Below are 16,928 nucleotides of genomic sequence, written 5' to 3'. Positions count from 1 at the left end.
GTCAATGGAAATGTTCCTTTCCTACTAAGCTCTCCATTTTGGGTGCAATTCTGCCGTGGAAACCATTATACAAGACAGAATAAATGTAAGCGGGGGGAAATAAGTTAAGCTTTCTAAAGAAGGGCAGAGGAAGAGCTGATTAATTCTCACCAGAACAAAATTAGGGGGGAGAGCCATCAGAGAGGGCAGCTTATAAATAAAGCCCCTGCTATTTACCGCCTTTAAAAAATGATCCCCTACCAGCTCTAAACTGCAAGCATGTCATCTGCGTGCAACTTCTTCAGACACAACTTAGTGGCTTGAAATTAAGTAAAAAATAGATGACCCAAGGGTAATGGGTGATTTGTGTCTGCCAGAAATGATAGGTTGGGTTTGTAGTGCCTCCCAAGTTGGCTTTATTGGAAAACAAGGTGTCTGCCGAGGTGACGCAGCTAGAATGTGGCGTTTAAGGGAGAGTCTAACCTGAAATGCCAATGGGAATGGCGCTCTTCCGCAAGGGGAAGTGGAAATGCAGAGCCGGAGACACGCAGAGGGACTCGGGTAGCAAGACATCTCATTTAGACCCGAGTGACCCTTTGCAAGCCAAGGACAACCAAAGACAGCCAGCAAGCCGTTAGAAACCAGAGGACAGACAAGGAGCTGACTCTCCCGGGTTCTTCAGAAAGAACCAACCCACCCAGACACTGGTAACTCACCCTGATTACCCGGGAGGATGGATCTGAGGTTCCATGATCCAGTCAATCAGCAAGAAGCCAGAACTGGTGGCGTGACACAACGGCGGGCCCCTTGAACGGGAAAAGGCCAAGCAAGAGTGCGGGGGGGGGGGGGGGTCCCTGAGTTCCAGCCCTAGAACGGGCCCACCTATCACGTCCTTGGCTCCAAAGGAATTGACTCATAGCAGTGGAAGTCAAAATCTCCCTCTTGCGGAGGAAACTGTCCCAGCGAAACTCTACATGGAGGAAGCTGAGATCAGGGGTGAGTCCCTTTACCCCGCGACACGGGCCATGAAGACCTGAGGAAGAGGATTTAGTCTGGAACATCAAGGCACTCTACGTGAAGAAATGAGTAGCCGGGTCAGCGAACAGGAAGTAAAGGAAGCGACAATGCCGGGGAGACCCCGGCCCCTCATCATTCCATCACCCCATGGGAGCCATGTTCCTTCTGGGCTGGTAGCTCCCATGGGATCACTCACCCCCCTGGGGCCACCTACAGACCCGACCTTCCTTCCAGTGGTCATGCCTTTCCCTATTCCTTGGAGAATCTTTTCCAGCACTGCACAAAGGCTCCAACCCCTGAACTCCTGGGTCCTCAGTTCGCCTTGCTCGGATTTCCACTCTTCTGTGTTACCGCGATGGATGGCACGCACAGGTCCCTGGGGACGGCCACCCCGGGGGTCACGGCGGGACACCGGCAGGGCCGAGGGCTCGTCACCGGCTCTCCCGGGCACTGCAGACTCCTGGTCTTCCATCATAAACTGTTGTTTTTCTTCCCCCTCGGGGTATTCTGATGGCTTTCCGTCTTTCTTCCGGTGCAGAAGTGTCCTGGGCTCAGGCCCTGGCCTCCGCCTCCCTTCAGCCTCTGCCTACGATGCCCGCGTATGCAGAGGAGTCAAGCATCCTTCCGCTTCCCTCTGGATAGGTCACCCCAGGAAACCCCAACGCCTGTCTATATGTCCGCTTAATGTCAGGAATCTGGGTGTGTGCTCACCGAAACCAGAGGCCCAATCTTACACTCCTTCAGCTTGCAACATCTGAAATCCTCCTCTTTTAACTGGTGAAAATTTGTCTCCAGTTACTCAAGCCAAACACTCTGGCTTTGCTACGGACTCCTCTCTTTTCGTATCCCTCAGGCTTGCCAGTCACCAAATGGCATGGGCATTGCCTTTAACAGGTACTCAAAGCAACTGCAGCCCTTTCTAAAAGGATCTAGCAAAATGCAGCCAATAGGTATTCAAATGTGGCTCTGTCTCCCACCTGTCCTCCTGGGGTCCCAGTACATAAATAGGAAACCTCTGTACTGGTCCCGACATTGCTGTATGATCTGCCCTCTGGTCTTGCCCATTACAATGTGTGTGTGTGTGTGTGTGTGTGTGCGTGTGTGTGTGTGCGTGCCTGCTCATGTCCTCATATTTTGCTTTGCAGAATCTGAGCTCCCTCCCCTTGCAGACTCTGAACTAGCTCTGAAAGACACAAACCAAGTTACTGAGCACTTAGAGTAAGCTGGATCTTAAGGAGTCAGAAATAGCCATTAGACACCGTTGTAAGATCTCCCTGGAAAGGTGAAATGTAATAATAAGGGATCAGGTGCCAGAGGAAGGTGACAGCCACGTCAGGCAGGTCTCTGTCACTTTCCTGTTCCCGGGGACACCTTCTCCGTGGGGTCCCATCCTGCGGTGGACCCCGTGCACCGGGGCCCGGAGAGGAGGCCGCTGGGGACGCGGCCCCTCCCGTAGCTGCCGGAACTGGGTGGGCCTCCCATAAGAGCCTCGTACAGCCGGGGGACAGAGCTCAGCAGCACCTTTTGAAAACCTAGCCGCCTGGAGCTTCCATCTGCTGTTGTTTTCATGCCGTGCTTGGGGCCAGGGCTGTCTCTCTGTTCAAACCTGCGACGGACAAAAGCTTCCTGTGGCCAGGGCCGGTTGGGAAGAAAAAGTCCTTGGCTTGTCCCGGGGCTCTGTCCAGCTCACGACCTTGTGGAGCGCACACCGCCATGCACACGCCCGCCCCTCCCTGCTCAGGACCAATCTGAACCAGCGCCCAGATCAGGACAGCGTGCCCTTGGCAAGCCCGCAACACACGCGGCCCCTGGGCCTCGCCACCAGCCTGCATCGCCCCCCCTCCCCCCCCCCACCCCGTACCCCAGCTCTCCCCTTCACGCCGCGAATTTCAATGGAAGGTTATTCAGGGAAGATTGAAAACACGCCTGCCTCTTGCCAGAGCATTTGCATTTTGGGAAGAGGTTCTTATTTCTTTTTAAGGCTTCGAGTGAGAAGCTTTTAGAAAAAGCTAAAAATATCTGTTAAAGAAGAAAACGCTCTTCAGCTCTCTGTTCTCTCCGGGCAAGAGACTCGGTCGTCCCAAGTGCAGACTCAGCTCGGGGATCTCGAGAGGGCTGCGAGTGCCGTGCAGGGAGAGGGGCGGTCAGGCGTGGATCGTGTAGAATCCGCCATGCACACGGGAAAGGATCAAAGAGACTGCAGATCGCACCACGCAGTGGAGGCCGTGTGCTATGAATTCTTCATCTGACCACGGAGAAGGCAGAGGTGCAGATTAGATCACGTATCCAGCCCCAGTACTGACAGCCGCCCGCCCTTCGGGAGCAGGAAGGACGTCCTCCGCCCCGACGTACCCGCGCCCCGTAGCCCCGCAGAGGGCCACCGGCCCCGACAGCCCGGAAGAGCAACGGCGGCCCGCGGTCAGGACGGGGCTTCTGGGCACCGCGCACGAGAACTCAGAAGAGCCGATGCTCGGTCAACCTGAGGTCAGGAAGGGCCAACGCCTGACACCCTGGAGGCGGAGTGGGGGCTGAGGCGGCCGCGGCTCGCGCAGGGGCCCGCCGCAGTCGGTCTTGCAGCGGGACGTGGCGCCGTTGAGCTGCCGCTTTGCGTCGCGAAGCTCGCCGTTCCGCTCACGCACCCCTCCGGGCGCGCGTTGGCCGCTTTTCTTTCCCTTCCTTCTGTGAAGCCCCCACGGTCCCGGGAGACACGGGGCTTCTGCAGAGGTGCAGCCAGGTCCCCCCCACCCAGGCTTCTCCCCCCCCCACAGGGGGTGCTGGCGGTAGGCCCGGGGCTCCATCCCCAGCAGTCCCCCGAGGCACAGGGTCCCCTCTCACTGTGGCACCCCTGCCCGTCGGGTCAGGCCCTGTCCCGCTGGCTCAGCTCTCCTGTGACCCCAGCAGCCTGGCTCCACATTCGCTCTTCCCTTCCTCTCCCCTCCGCACGGTGGAACTCGGACCGTTTGCTTAGCTCTCGTGACCGAGGGCTTGGAAGCGCGGCATGGCGCGCCCCGGAACTCGGAGGGAAACTGCTGCTCCACCTATTCACTGGACGCCCAAGCAGGATCCCCCCAGTGCCAGCCACGGACACACGGCTTTCCACACGCCGCACACCTGCTCTGCCCGTGTGCCTCGGTCACACCCTCGTGCCTGAGATGTCCAGTGCATCGTAGCACGCGTGAGTGCTCATTCTCTCACCTACCATGCAAGAGACAGTGGACGGGCGTTCTTAATCCTCGTGCACAGGCAAAGGAGCACTGGTGGTGGTAATTACCAAGGCCATGTGACACCAGACTGTGGTGGCCAATCCCTGTAATACTGGCTCAGAGCTGAGGACCGAGGTTCAAAGCCAGCCCGGCCAGGAAATCCTGTGAGACTCTTATCTTCAATTAACCACCAAAAAGCCAGAAGTGGAGCTGTGGCTTAAGCGGCAGAGTGCTAGCCTTGAGCAAAAAAAAAAAAAAGCTCACGGAAAGCGGCCAGGCCGTGAGTAACACACACACACACACACACACACACACACACACACACTCACACACTTCAGCATCAAGGTTGATTTTTAGGTGACATGGTGCTGCTGTAGGTGGAAGTTTACGCAGCATTGTGTCTGTCGGCTCTATAAAGTTCACAGTTCTTTAATGCCACCCATGAATGTGTGGCTGAACAAATTCAAGAATCCTATTTCACACCCTAAATCACCCCCTGAGGAGAGGCAGGTGCTCCCGGCCTGGGTCCAGCCAGCACCACACGGAGACGTGAGGAGCGAGCCTGGTTTACGGCCCCGGGCCCAGACCCTCCCCGGCTGCCCACCAGGCCAGCGCTGCTGGAAAGGCCCACACGTTCTTGCTTTGCTTGGAACCAACATCTTCCACCCCTACACACCTTCCTGGCAGCCTGACGCGTCCACACGATCGCTGTAACCATTCACACTACTTCAACAGCTTCAAACAACAGCTCCAACTCCCTCAACCTCAGTTTCTCTGAAACATTCAGACCGGTCATTGGCAAACTGACCCGACGCCAGCACCAAACAAAGACGGACGACAGCTGTGTGAGTACGTTCTCCTCCCACCGCCAAACCTCCCCACGTGCAGGGGGGACCTAGATGACGGAAATAGCTTCTATCGTGCTTCATGGACCTCATCAGCATTTGTCAGTGACAGTCACTTCCCGCCCCGGCCCTCTCTTACCCCGTGAGGAACTGGGCAGGCCCTCTGGTTATTGCTCCTGCGTGGAAGGGCAGTGCTGAGTCCACTCTCCTGACGGAGCACAGTGGCCATGCAGGCATTCGAGAGTTCTGCAGGGACCAAGAGGAGATGCATGAGTAGGTCAGAGGTTTACGAAGGGCAATGGCTGTTGAGGGCAGTATGCTAGCCGGGGCACCAGAAAAGCCTCCGTCAGAGGCCTAAGAGCCAAGAGCACCCATGCAGAGGGCAGGAGAAGGTGAGAGCCCAATGCAGAGAGCCTCGGGGCTCTCCGGCCTCTCTGGACTCGATGTCTGCACTCCTGGAGGCAGAGCTTCAGAGGCTAACACTAGTCTGCTCCAGGACATCTCTTAGATGCTTTACTGACTAACTGGGTATCCCTGATCCCAGCCCAGTGGCTGCATAAAATCAACCATCACGTCACACCTTTGGAGCCCAGGAAATCAGCATAACTAAGCCCAAGGCGTCTCCTTCCCTGTCCATCCCAACAGCGCTCAGGGCCAGAGAGATGGATCCTCAAATGGAACCTCAGACCCAGAAAGAACGGAAAGATAAGAAGCAAAATTGACTGAAGTTGTCAGCAGGCCACGTGTTCATCACGTCGCTGACCGAACTCATCCTCCTTCCGTTCCCTGCGGCAGGCTGGTGCCTGGCCGCGCATACACCAGGCAGATGCAGTCACACGCAGTGACACACCCCACACACTAATCCTTGTATCAGAACTGCCACCGGCTCCCTAAGAAGCTTAACAAGGGCATGTGCCGACTTCCACCACAACCCGCTAATGGCTCTACATCCCTCCCCAGTATTATAAGCCAATGTTGCCCATCTTATCTCCTAATGAAATCAACGGGAGAGACAGCAAGAGAGCCGGCAACGACCGTGGCAGAGCCAAGGCGCCGTGTGATTTTCTGCTGAGCCATAAATAACCATCGGAAAGCAATAACCAAGCGTCGGCTTCTGCTTAGAAAAATAAAGTTGCAGCTCGCCCAGCAAAACAAACTTCCCTTGCATTTTACTCGAAAAAGAATAATGAGCCCTGAGTAGTTGCGGTTGTGCTAGCGTTGAAAATGCTCGCTCGCCCTCTCGGAGAACACGGTTCCTGGGCCTCTCGGGCAGCCTGTGGTACCAGATCGTAGCATTCATCTTTCGGTTCTTCTACACTGTGTTCATCCAGTCAGCGCTCCAGGCGGAAGGAGCAGAGTTGGGGCCCGCTAGGTTGCCCTGGGTCTTTTAAGTAGCTCGTTAGTTACAAGCACCTCCATTAGTCTTTACTCCCGAGGTGCAAACCCGGCCTCTATACTTACTCACTTCCTCCTTCCTGGCTTCGGGACGTATCTGAGCAGTCGCCTGTTCAATCATCTCATCAGTCCCCCGATCAGTCCCCTGATCACGGGCCACCACTTTTTGCCTCCTAAATTCCATCCCATTCTCATTACCCTGGAGGGAAACAAGCCCTTAAGAGGCCCTGCTTGTGTTCTTTGTCTCACTCATACACACACACACACACACACACACACACACACACACATATATACACACGGGCCACCTTCACAGCGCCCACTCTCTACCCCTGATCACACACAGAGTCCACCCAGTCAGCCCTCAGGCCTGGCTAGCTTGCAGGCCCGCCCACTGCTGCCCCAGCTCGATGCACACCCCCCCCTCCACACACCCCAGGGATGCTGTCAGTCACATCAGCCATTTTCCAAATCGGATCCATCCCGTTCATGGCGGCCAGCGCGGCATCCCGCGGATGGACGACACAGGGTTGCGGCTGGGAAAGGGACGCCAAGGGCCTTACGCCTCCCCCTCAGTTGCATACCTGCTCCCGTCGGGGCCACACGGGAGCCAGGCCTTCGACCAATGGGCCTCCACAAAGCTGCCTTTGTTCTGAGCCCCAGCTCACTTGATGGGGAGTCAGGTGGCCGCGGACACCCGAGGGAAAGGGTCATTGAGCACAGACACAAGTCCTACCCAGTGGACCGTGAGGCCTTCCCCAGAGAAGGAGCAAGGGGCTGAACATGCACCTGGACGGCTTCCAATCCTTTAGCCAAGTGGGAAAGGCCGTAGAACACGCTCACTCTCATTTGTGCACGCGCACACACTCGCACGCACACACCCTGCACCTTCACCCAGTGACGTCTCCATCCACCGTGGTGCCCCGGTGGATGCACTCCCTTCCTGGCAGACGCAGGTGCAGCTGTCCCTGAGCCTGGCGGGCCGTGGCTGTTCTCCTGCGGGCCGGTCTGCCCACGGAGCGTGAAGATAGGATGAGGTCTCAGAAGAGACCTCAGCCAGAGTTGGAAGCAAGGGTCTCGGGATTCGGAAAGGGAAAGCCACTCCGCCTGCTTGGTAGAGATTCAAAATCCCAAGTGAACAACCTCCTCACCACCATCGCTTCACCTTCTGTTCACACTTGTCCTCATTTCTCCCCAATCCTACCCAGGCCAGCCCTTCCCAAACCGCCAGCCACAGAGAGACAAAAGCTCCTGGGATAACCAAGAGGGGGTATCTGAAGACTGGGGTTCCCAGGCTATCCCTCCGTTCAGGCTCAGACGCCACCCTAAGAGGGCACGGGGAGGGAAGACACTCCAGTTTCCTAGAGTAGCATCGACAGAGCTCCGGTCAACGGGCCGAGCGGGAAGGAAGCTGGAAACTAAGTGCAAACCACATTTTGTCTGGTGATCAAATGCGATGTGGCCGCCACATCTGCAGACTTCACTGTGTCCTTGAGACTTACAGGAGATGACTTGGATCTCATTGACATTAGAACACTTTCCACACCCAGAAACAGCTCCACATCTGCCCTAAGACCTTTCCCCTGGGGTTCCCATGGCGGTGAGCAGTCATGTCCCTGTGGGTCAGCCTCCGCCCTCCAGGATGCTACCACACCCACCCTCAAACACCTCAGGGTGGTGGACTTGCTGGCACCCCCAAATGCGACTAACAAATACTAAGGCGCATGTCAGAGGCACAGATGTTGAGCAGAGGTGATGTTTGTACCAGGAAATGTCACGACCATTCATACTTCTGATGAAGTGTTAGACGCTGCCCCCCCCCTCCACACAGTGCGGGGGGCCCCAGGACTTAACACAGACACCTCTTCATCATAGACGTCCCTGCCTGACCTTACTCCAAGCACCCACTTGTCCAGGCCAAATCTTGTCCGTCTACCTCTCCTTCATTGCTCATTTCTTCCAAGCCAAGCCTTTCTTCTCAGGCTGAAAATGCTACTTCTTAAGAACATGACATATTCTAAGAACAGATTACACGGCTCTCTTCTGGGTGGAAGAGGTTGCATTTCAGGTTTGCATTAAAGCAATCTCTCTCTCTCTCTCTCTCTCTCTCTCTCTCTCTCTCTCTCTCTCTCTCTCTCTCTGCTTGTTGCACAAGTTGGATTGAGAAAAACAGACTGCTTGGCTGGCTGAATCCTAGTAGGTGACCTTGGCAGTAGTTGCAACTCGGACTCTGCATTCCTCTTTAAGCTATGATTAGGAGACATCTACCCCACCTGTCCCTGTGCTCTGCTTTCCCAGAAGTGGACTGTCATATTGCCACTTGTAGGCACATCCGAGCAGCCATCCTGATGCATCAAGGGAAAAGGGGTAGTGCTTTCTGTAATGCTGGTTAATTTGGATTGCCCATGCTATGCCTTCCTCCAGCACGCTAGAGAAGCAAAAGTTGACCGTGCCATTAAAGTGACATCAACTGTAAGGGTTCACTTTGATTAAACCTGCCTTACATTGTTCTTTAATGCCAAGGAGCAAATTCCTTAATGATGGATGAGTCAATAGCTCTAAGCCTGGGTATCAGCTTACTAGTAAATCCAGCTGTGTGAGAAGCCATGAGCAGCCCCTTTCTATAAAGAAGGCCTCTCATGCTCGATTCCAAAAGTCCTGGACCCAAAACCAGGAAGAAGAGCAGAGAGCAGCTAAGAAGAAGCTCACCTCTTGGGTTACCTCCAAGCACAGTTGTAAAGATACACACCCTTCTGTTTCCATGATCTTCTTCCTCGGAGGTATTATGTACATAAACAGCAAGAAGACAAGTATCCTCATTAAAACATATTAACACTGTAGTGTCATTCAGACTATAAACATGTTCACATGATATTAACATGCTCACATGATGTAAATATGCTTGCATTCATCCAGGTGAGGAATACCTGGGTATTTGATTTATTGCTACCTGAATTAAATGGCTTGCTCGAAACCCTTTGGAAACCAAAACAGTTGCTGAAATCCACTCTGGAATAGAAGATGGATTCTGAGAGAAAGAGTGGAAGGAGAGAGCAAAGGTTTAGCTAAGTGGAGGGTTTCAAGTGGAAGTGTCATTTGTCACAACAGAAACCCAATCTACCATTTACCAAGAGGGACCAAGGACCAGCTACCTAACTTCAGAGCTCCTCTTTCCTCAGTTTCCCCTTACTCATTCTTCAAATGGTTGCTCATTAAGTTCAGACTCTGCTTCAACATTGCAGGGTAAAAGGAGATTGAGATAAATGATGAGTTTTCTTTACATTCCATTGTAAAAAACAAAACCCTTACCAGTTCTCCCAAAGGTCACATTCATATTTTGGTGAGAAAAAAATACTTTCAGGCAAAGTCTATTTCTAGAATTTTGACAACAGGAAGAGCAATCCTATAGAATTCATGAGTAAACAGATTCAAGCTTCTCTGGGATAATTTCAAAACATGAAACTTATTTTTCTCATTTAATAGTTTATTAAAAAGTCATCATAAAGCATTACCATCAGCTATATAAAATCTGTTATCATATTTCACTCTTTGGAGATTGCATTTAATTTAAATGTTGAGCTGCATTCCTATTTTCCTAAGCCTACATTGTTAACCATAGGCTTCTAGGGGAGAAAGCTGTCCCCCACCTCCTCTACTTAATGAACTATTTCAGAACCATGAAATGTGATTAGTTTATTTCTATTTGATCAGAACACACTACAAAAACCTGATAGCTCACTCCTGAGAACTTCGCACCATTGATGGCAGATGGGGAGGAAACAAGGGTGTTCAGCCACTTAATCGAGTTTGTCATTGTAAGTATTCAAATCCTACACATTTGCTGCACAACATAGTTGTTAAGTGGACTTAATTTATTTTCAACTTTATTGTCTCCACCGTACAATGCAAATAAATTGTTGGAATTGTTTAGAAACATTATCTAATACATATGGAAGAGCTCTTTCTCTCTTCCTCTCGGCCCCTCCCTCCATTTCTCTCCCTTCTTTCCCCTCTGCCCCCTCTCTCCTCCTCCCTCTAATTCAAATTGAGCATCATTCTGGAGTTTGCAAATCTAATATAGTCTTGCCAGTTTCAAGTGGATATTTACATCCAATCAATTAAGCCAGTTTACCACATATGCAACATGAGCATACGCTGAAATTTCACCAGTAGCCGTAATTCCGAGGGTTAAAAATTGCCTCTGGAGACAGAGAAGGCTGAGTACTCAGACGAAACACTAAAAACAACTAATGATGCGGATAGATTTATTAATTCTTAAGAACATCTCTCTGGCCGTCAAGGGGAAGTTGGAAAGAGAAGGAAAGAGAAGTTTTGAGGTCACTTTTGCCTTGAGAGTGAATCTAGGAACTGTCTGGGTACTGAGAAAACCAGACTCGATTAGAGGGGGAAGAGGGAAGAAAGAGCTCCAAGAATCTGTGAAGAAGCATAAGCCTTCACCCAAATTAATGCAAATTAATACTAACTAAAGCAAAATTCACAGCTCGGAGGTTTTTATACATTTCCAGACACTGCTGCCCCTAATACTGGAGAAGTTATATTAATATCAGACAAAATAAAAGGTTGTGAAGCCAAACATCTTTCAGAATCAAGAGGGTCACAACAAAATGCTACAAGAAACTTGTCCGGGAATATTTTTCTCCAGGTCTTTCCTTATTTTGCTTTGTTGACTTATTTTATTTTTGTTTGAGCCCAGCTATTGCTATTTAGGCTCCTGCTTTTCCCCCAAACCTTACACACCCCTCAACAGCTTTCCAACGTTCTCACCGCCGAGGTTGTTCAACCTGACGTGTGGTGGACGATGGATCCTGAACGTGGGTCCTGTGATTCCGCCCCGCGTGGTAACAGCCCTCGGGAAACGCCGTCTCCGCGGAGAGGGGGAAGGGACGGGGACTCGAGATGGCGGCCGGTGAGCCCCGGCCTCCGCTGGTCCCATCGGGTAACGGTCAGCACTCTGGACTCTGACAATCACAACCTTCATCGGTGCACCTCGGTGCCTCTTCGGCCACGCATCCCCCTGTGAGCTCCCCGTTATGCCCCCACCGTTCCGTGTGGGGTCCACTGGTCCCAGCCCTAGGAAATGCTAAGCAACCGAGTGACTGATGGGGATGAAGGCGACAGGACTCTTGGGGTGTCTTCCCGGGGACGTGCCTCCCTAGGGAAACCGGAAACCTCTCCGCCCACAGAACTAACATGGCGGAGCCAGGACATGGGAGGCCCCATCCGTGGGCCCCTGGGCGCGACGCGGGGAGTGCCTTCGGAGGGCTCGGTGTGCCAGCCCGCCCGATGGTCACAGTCAAGATGATGAGTCTCGGTCCCTTCGCGGGGGAGCAAGCGTGCGCCCGCCAGCCTGAGGCTCCCAGCCAGAGCTGTGTGGGTCCTCGTCGCTGCTGGATGACAGCCGGCCAAACCGCCCGGTGTGGCTGACCGCCTCGTCCTCCGAGGACACGCAGGTCTCTGCGCTCACCCCTCTGCGCCCCTCTGGAGCCGAGCCCTGACCTCTGCACCTCCCGCCACCCAGTGTCCCTCTTGTCCTAACACCCCGCCGCCCGCGAGCGTCGCCAGAAATGCCGCACGCCGTGGCTTCTCATCTCACAAAGGGGACAGACGAGGGACAAGGAGGCCAGATGCATGTCCCCAGGGACCGCCCCTGGCCCCGAGTCCAACCCTCTGCCTCCTCGCCCACAACGCCACCGGTGCGCGCCGGTGAAGAAACAGCAGAGCGGGACGGGGTGGTGCGGGAGGCCCGCGGCTCGTTCCGCACCTTCCTTGTGCTCTCGGCCCTGCGCAGGCCAAGCTTAGAGACCTGACTTCCCCTTCCGGGAGCCCACCCGGTCTCGCAAGCAAGTCTGCTGGGCCCAGCCCAGCCGTGGGTCACTGACACCCCACGGGGACGCTGCCGTGTCACGACCAGGGTCAAAGCACGTCAGGAGCTCCTTTCCGCGTGAGCGCTTCCGCGGAGCCCACAGCTCGGGCTTTCTCCAGAGTCGCAGCGGCGGCGCTGGGAGTAAACTGCGCCTGGAGTCCTTCCCCACCCCACCGAGCCGGGCGTCTGCAATCCCACTCGCATGGCCCGGCCGCTCCACACCAACAGCGGGCCTGCGGAGCGAGCGCTGGGTTCCGGTGCCGCTCTAGGATAACAGCCTTGCATGCCACCGGAAACGGGCAGGAAGCCCTTCGTGCAGATTCCAGGCCCGCCTGCTAAGCTTTGTGCTGCTCCTCCCGGGGCGGGAGGCGAGAGTTCTGCCGTTCAGCTGTCCTGAGACGCCGCCCACCGCAGAGGGTCTCTGATTCTTCATAGGCCGCCGCTCACAACCTTTGATTTGCCTGTGTCTTACCCAGAGTTCCAAGCGACTGGCCGTGGGCTGCTTGTCTGGTTTGGTTCGTGTGGCCCATTGCTGCCATGAATGATTTTGATGTTCGGTGTACTATCCAGATAGTCCCAGTAACACTGCTCTAAAACCTTGACAAGTTGATCAAGCTTAGAAGTGACCGAGCGAGTGGATGGGTGGGGCTGGGATTAGGGGTGACACCCATCAAGATGCACCGTACTCATAAACTGGCATGCTGAGTTCAAACCCCTTTGTACGATCAAAGATAATCAAAACCGATATATTATACACATAAGTTGACATGTTGAATTGAAACTCCTTTGTACAGCTATCTAAAGATTAAGAAAAGTGTTTTTGTTTGTTTGTTTGTTTTTGGCCAGTCCTGGGCCTTGAGCTCAGGGCCTGAGCGCTGTCCCTGGCTTCTCTTTGCTCAAGGCTAGCACTCTACCACTTGAGCCACAGCACAGCGCCCCTTCTGTCTGTTTTCTATATATGTGGTACTGGGGAATCGAACCTAGGGCTTCATATATACGATGCAAGCGCTCTTGCCACTAGGCCATATTCCCAGCAAGATTAAGAAAACTGGAAAAAGTTAAATGTAATAAAAGTGACTAGGTGATTCTAAGATCCTCAGAGACAATAGAAATTTTCCTAGTTGAAAAACTAAAAACATAGCACTTAAAAAAATATAAAACCAGTGCATTGCAATGCTTGATTTAATCTGTGCCCTTGGCAAATGGTTGCAACTTTATTTCCTACATAATCTGTTTTGGAAACAAATATGCAAAATAAACAATAGATAAGGATTTTATTTTTAATCTGACAAATGACAAAAGTAGGACCGTCCCTGTGGAGCAGGAACAGGACCCGGGAGCAGCCTTTGTTCTCGATCCGTTTAAACAGCCCTGGTCGTCCTTCTACCACAAATGGAAAATGCCACACTCCCTCAAATCAATGGCCTCTCCCCACAGGCCAAAGACTTCATCCTCTGTGGCCTTTCCCTGAGGCCAAGGATCCTGGTGTCCTCTAAGTGTTTGAGGGTGACGCTCGTCTCTGACATTCTTGCCACACACCCCCGGCACGGTCTCGTCCGTGAGTTACTGTCTGGTGGGGAGAGAAGCCTGTCCCGCCACACATCTTCCATTCTCATCCAAGCAGCCATGAGTGTGCCCTGCCATCAGCCACCTGCCCTCGTTCCCACGCTCGCTGAAGACCAGGGAAGTGAAGACTGTGGGCGGGATCCGACCCTGAGCTGAGGTGCCATCGACTGCCCAACTCCCTGGTCTCCAGACTAACGGGGGTCATGGTAGACCTTTGGGTTCCAAGCATCAGTATCAGCTGAGTAATCCTCAATCCTTTTCCAACAAGCCCTTGCTTGAATAAGTGTCCCACATCCCCTGAGGAGAGTCCAGGGGTATCACTACTGCATCTACCCGCTGTGATACTCTAGGGTTCTCACTGACAGAAACCCAGCTCCTCCTTCAGGAGATGGGTTCTGAGTTTGAGAATTTGCTGAATTCAAGAATAAGAACAAATACTATAACCGTAGCAGTACTCCGTGGTTAACTCATGCCTGATTTCTTGTGACTACATCAATTAAGTGTTCCCCTGCTGCCGGCCACTCTCCTGTCTCGAGCAATGCATGGGCTACCGTGACAGCCCTCTGCAGAGGTCCTGGCATCATTTCGTCTCTCATCGTGTTGCCTCCTCCTCGACTCCGATGGAGAGCTCGCCTCCTGCCTGCTCATCTCCAGACCTTACCATCCGCATCGCTTCTGGGAACCAGTTCTGTCACTTCCTCTCCCATTACCAGCTCTGATAGCGCGTACAGCCAGCCATTCTGCTGCGTCGCAAGTCCTTCCAATGACCTTAGGACACAGCAAGTCCTTTAAATGACCTTGGGATGCTAGCATGTCCACTCTGGCATGCTCAACCCTATAAGCCACTTGGTCCTTCACCTGCCCTTTGCCAGGTGGGGCCACTGCTGGCCAAGCACGCGGCCGAGCCTTAGCTTCATCTCCAGAGATCATGGCCACCGTGTTCAATCCTGTACCAGGCAGAGTGGTGCCCTAGCAATACATTCAAGCATATTCAATTTGATATCTAGGCTCGTCGACCCAACCCAAGAAATTCACTCTCTAGTCTTGCTGGGACCTAGGAACTAGAGCTAACAGCTCCTTCAGCACGCAGTCCCGCCCAGCTGTGCCAGCCCAACTTATCCTCAGGCTGATTCTGCCGGAATTCGGTTCCCCTCCTCCATCCAGTTTCTAGGAAAGAAAATGGAAATGGGGGGCGGGGGAGGGGGGACTACCCAAGAGGCAAGTCGTATCTGCGAAGACGCCCGGCTCACTTGAAGCTCCTTTATGATCGTCCCAAAGGAAATGGACACCATTCCCCACAGGGCGAGGATCACACCACCCTTGCATGCCCAGCGGACTCAGAGAACTGAGGTGTTCCAGGCTGTTATCTCCTCAGGGGCCCCAACCCCAAGCATCAAGGTCCTGTTTCTCTTGCCCATTAGAGTTTTACCCTTGACCGCCTTCCAGCAGCAGGGCCTCGGGGCTTGCACAATGCTGCCCACAAGACGAACCAGTGATGAGTCAGTCAGTCGTCCGGATCTCGGCAACCCTCGGCAACACGCGCCAGGACCACCCAAGCCAGGCCCTCCTCCCAGAGACCATCTGGTCCGGGAGGGAGGCGGAGGAGGCCCCTCGGGTCGGGGAGGGAGGCTGAGCCTGGGCATTTCTGCCTTCGCCAGGCCTGCCCCGCAGCAGCACAGAGGGGCGTCCAGTATGCAGCTCGGCCATGGGCCCCCCCCCCCCGCATGCTCCCGGAGGAGTCTGGGTCGTCGGCACTGGGGAGGGGCCCCAACAGCGCACCCAGCCCTCACTGCTACCCAGACATTGAGCCGAGGAGTGGGAGAGAGGACCTGAAAGGCCAGGCGGAAGGCAAGCCCTGGTAATGATGGCAGGGCCCCGGCCCACCAATGGCTAGGATCTGTTCCCCTGCCGTCTCTGCTACCCTGGTTCCTGTACTTTCCCCTGCCGCCCTACAAGGAACGTCTCAAGAGCTGTGCTGGGGCCGTACCCACCCACCCCTAGGCCCTCAGTGCCTACCCCCCCCAACACCCCCACCAGCACCGGACGGATGCAGGAAACTCACACTGAGCAGAGTATTCATCTTCATGATGACCCCTCGGTGGCCAGTGTGACTTTCTCTCAGGACCGCGGTCCCCGCCAGGCAGCCCAAGGCCCAGCAGGAAGCCTCGGCCTCTACACGCAGGAGCGGGAGAGGAGCGGGAGCTCTTCTGCAAGAGCCACCCCAGCGCTGGGCACTCACCCGAGACCCCTCCACGGGACCCATCCAGACACCAGCTAGCGCCCTGCTTCTTGTGGCCAGGGACAGGAAAGCAAGGCCACATGGGCCTCGTCGAGGTTCACAGGGAGGGACCTGCAAGCCCCACGCGCTAGCTTCTGTTCTTCCCAGGATCCAGGGCCTTTCTGACAGCCAGGAATCATACCAATGCCGGACGCAGGCTATGGGCTTGCCCCTTGTCTACAGACCACCACGGGGTCTTCGGAGAGGAGCAGCTCTGCGCCAAGGCTGGGCGGGCAGGAGGCTGAGGCAGGACTCTCATCCAGTAGCTGTAGCTGAAGCAAGATATGAATTAGAGTTATCCTTGTGCTGTTCACGTCCACAAGGAAACTCAGTCCTGAGCTGAGGACATGCTGTGGGCAGCTCCCAGCATGCTCAGCAAGTGCTTTCTCCTTCTACCAATGAAAGGTTGCACAGAAGGACGCAATCTTCACACAACAAAAATCCCGATTGAATGGCTATCGTCCAAAGACAGAAGAGGAAAGAGAACCCCCCACTGTTATTTCATTTAGAAAGAAAATGCAAATTGTTATAAACAACAAACTGATCAGATTGGGGGAAAGAAGTATTTGTAGGTTGCTTGAATGGGGGCCTTCACGCCCTCCTAATGGCAGAGCTACCACGATGCTAACTGGGAGAATAAACAGATCAAGTCACTTGCAGGGCCAACCGTGAGAGGACATCCACACACCTGAGAAGTTCGGGGCCCAGGAACGTGGGCTCAGCGTGGGCAGTGACGCCTCCTGCCCTGCTCGCATCACCCT

This window comes from Perognathus longimembris, chromosome 8 (assembly GCF_023159225.1).
Source record: "Perognathus longimembris pacificus isolate PPM17 chromosome 8, ASM2315922v1, whole genome shotgun sequence".
Taxonomy (NCBI): domain Eukaryota; kingdom Metazoa; phylum Chordata; class Mammalia; order Rodentia; family Heteromyidae; genus Perognathus; species Perognathus longimembris.
This window is presented reverse-complemented; position numbering follows the sequence as displayed.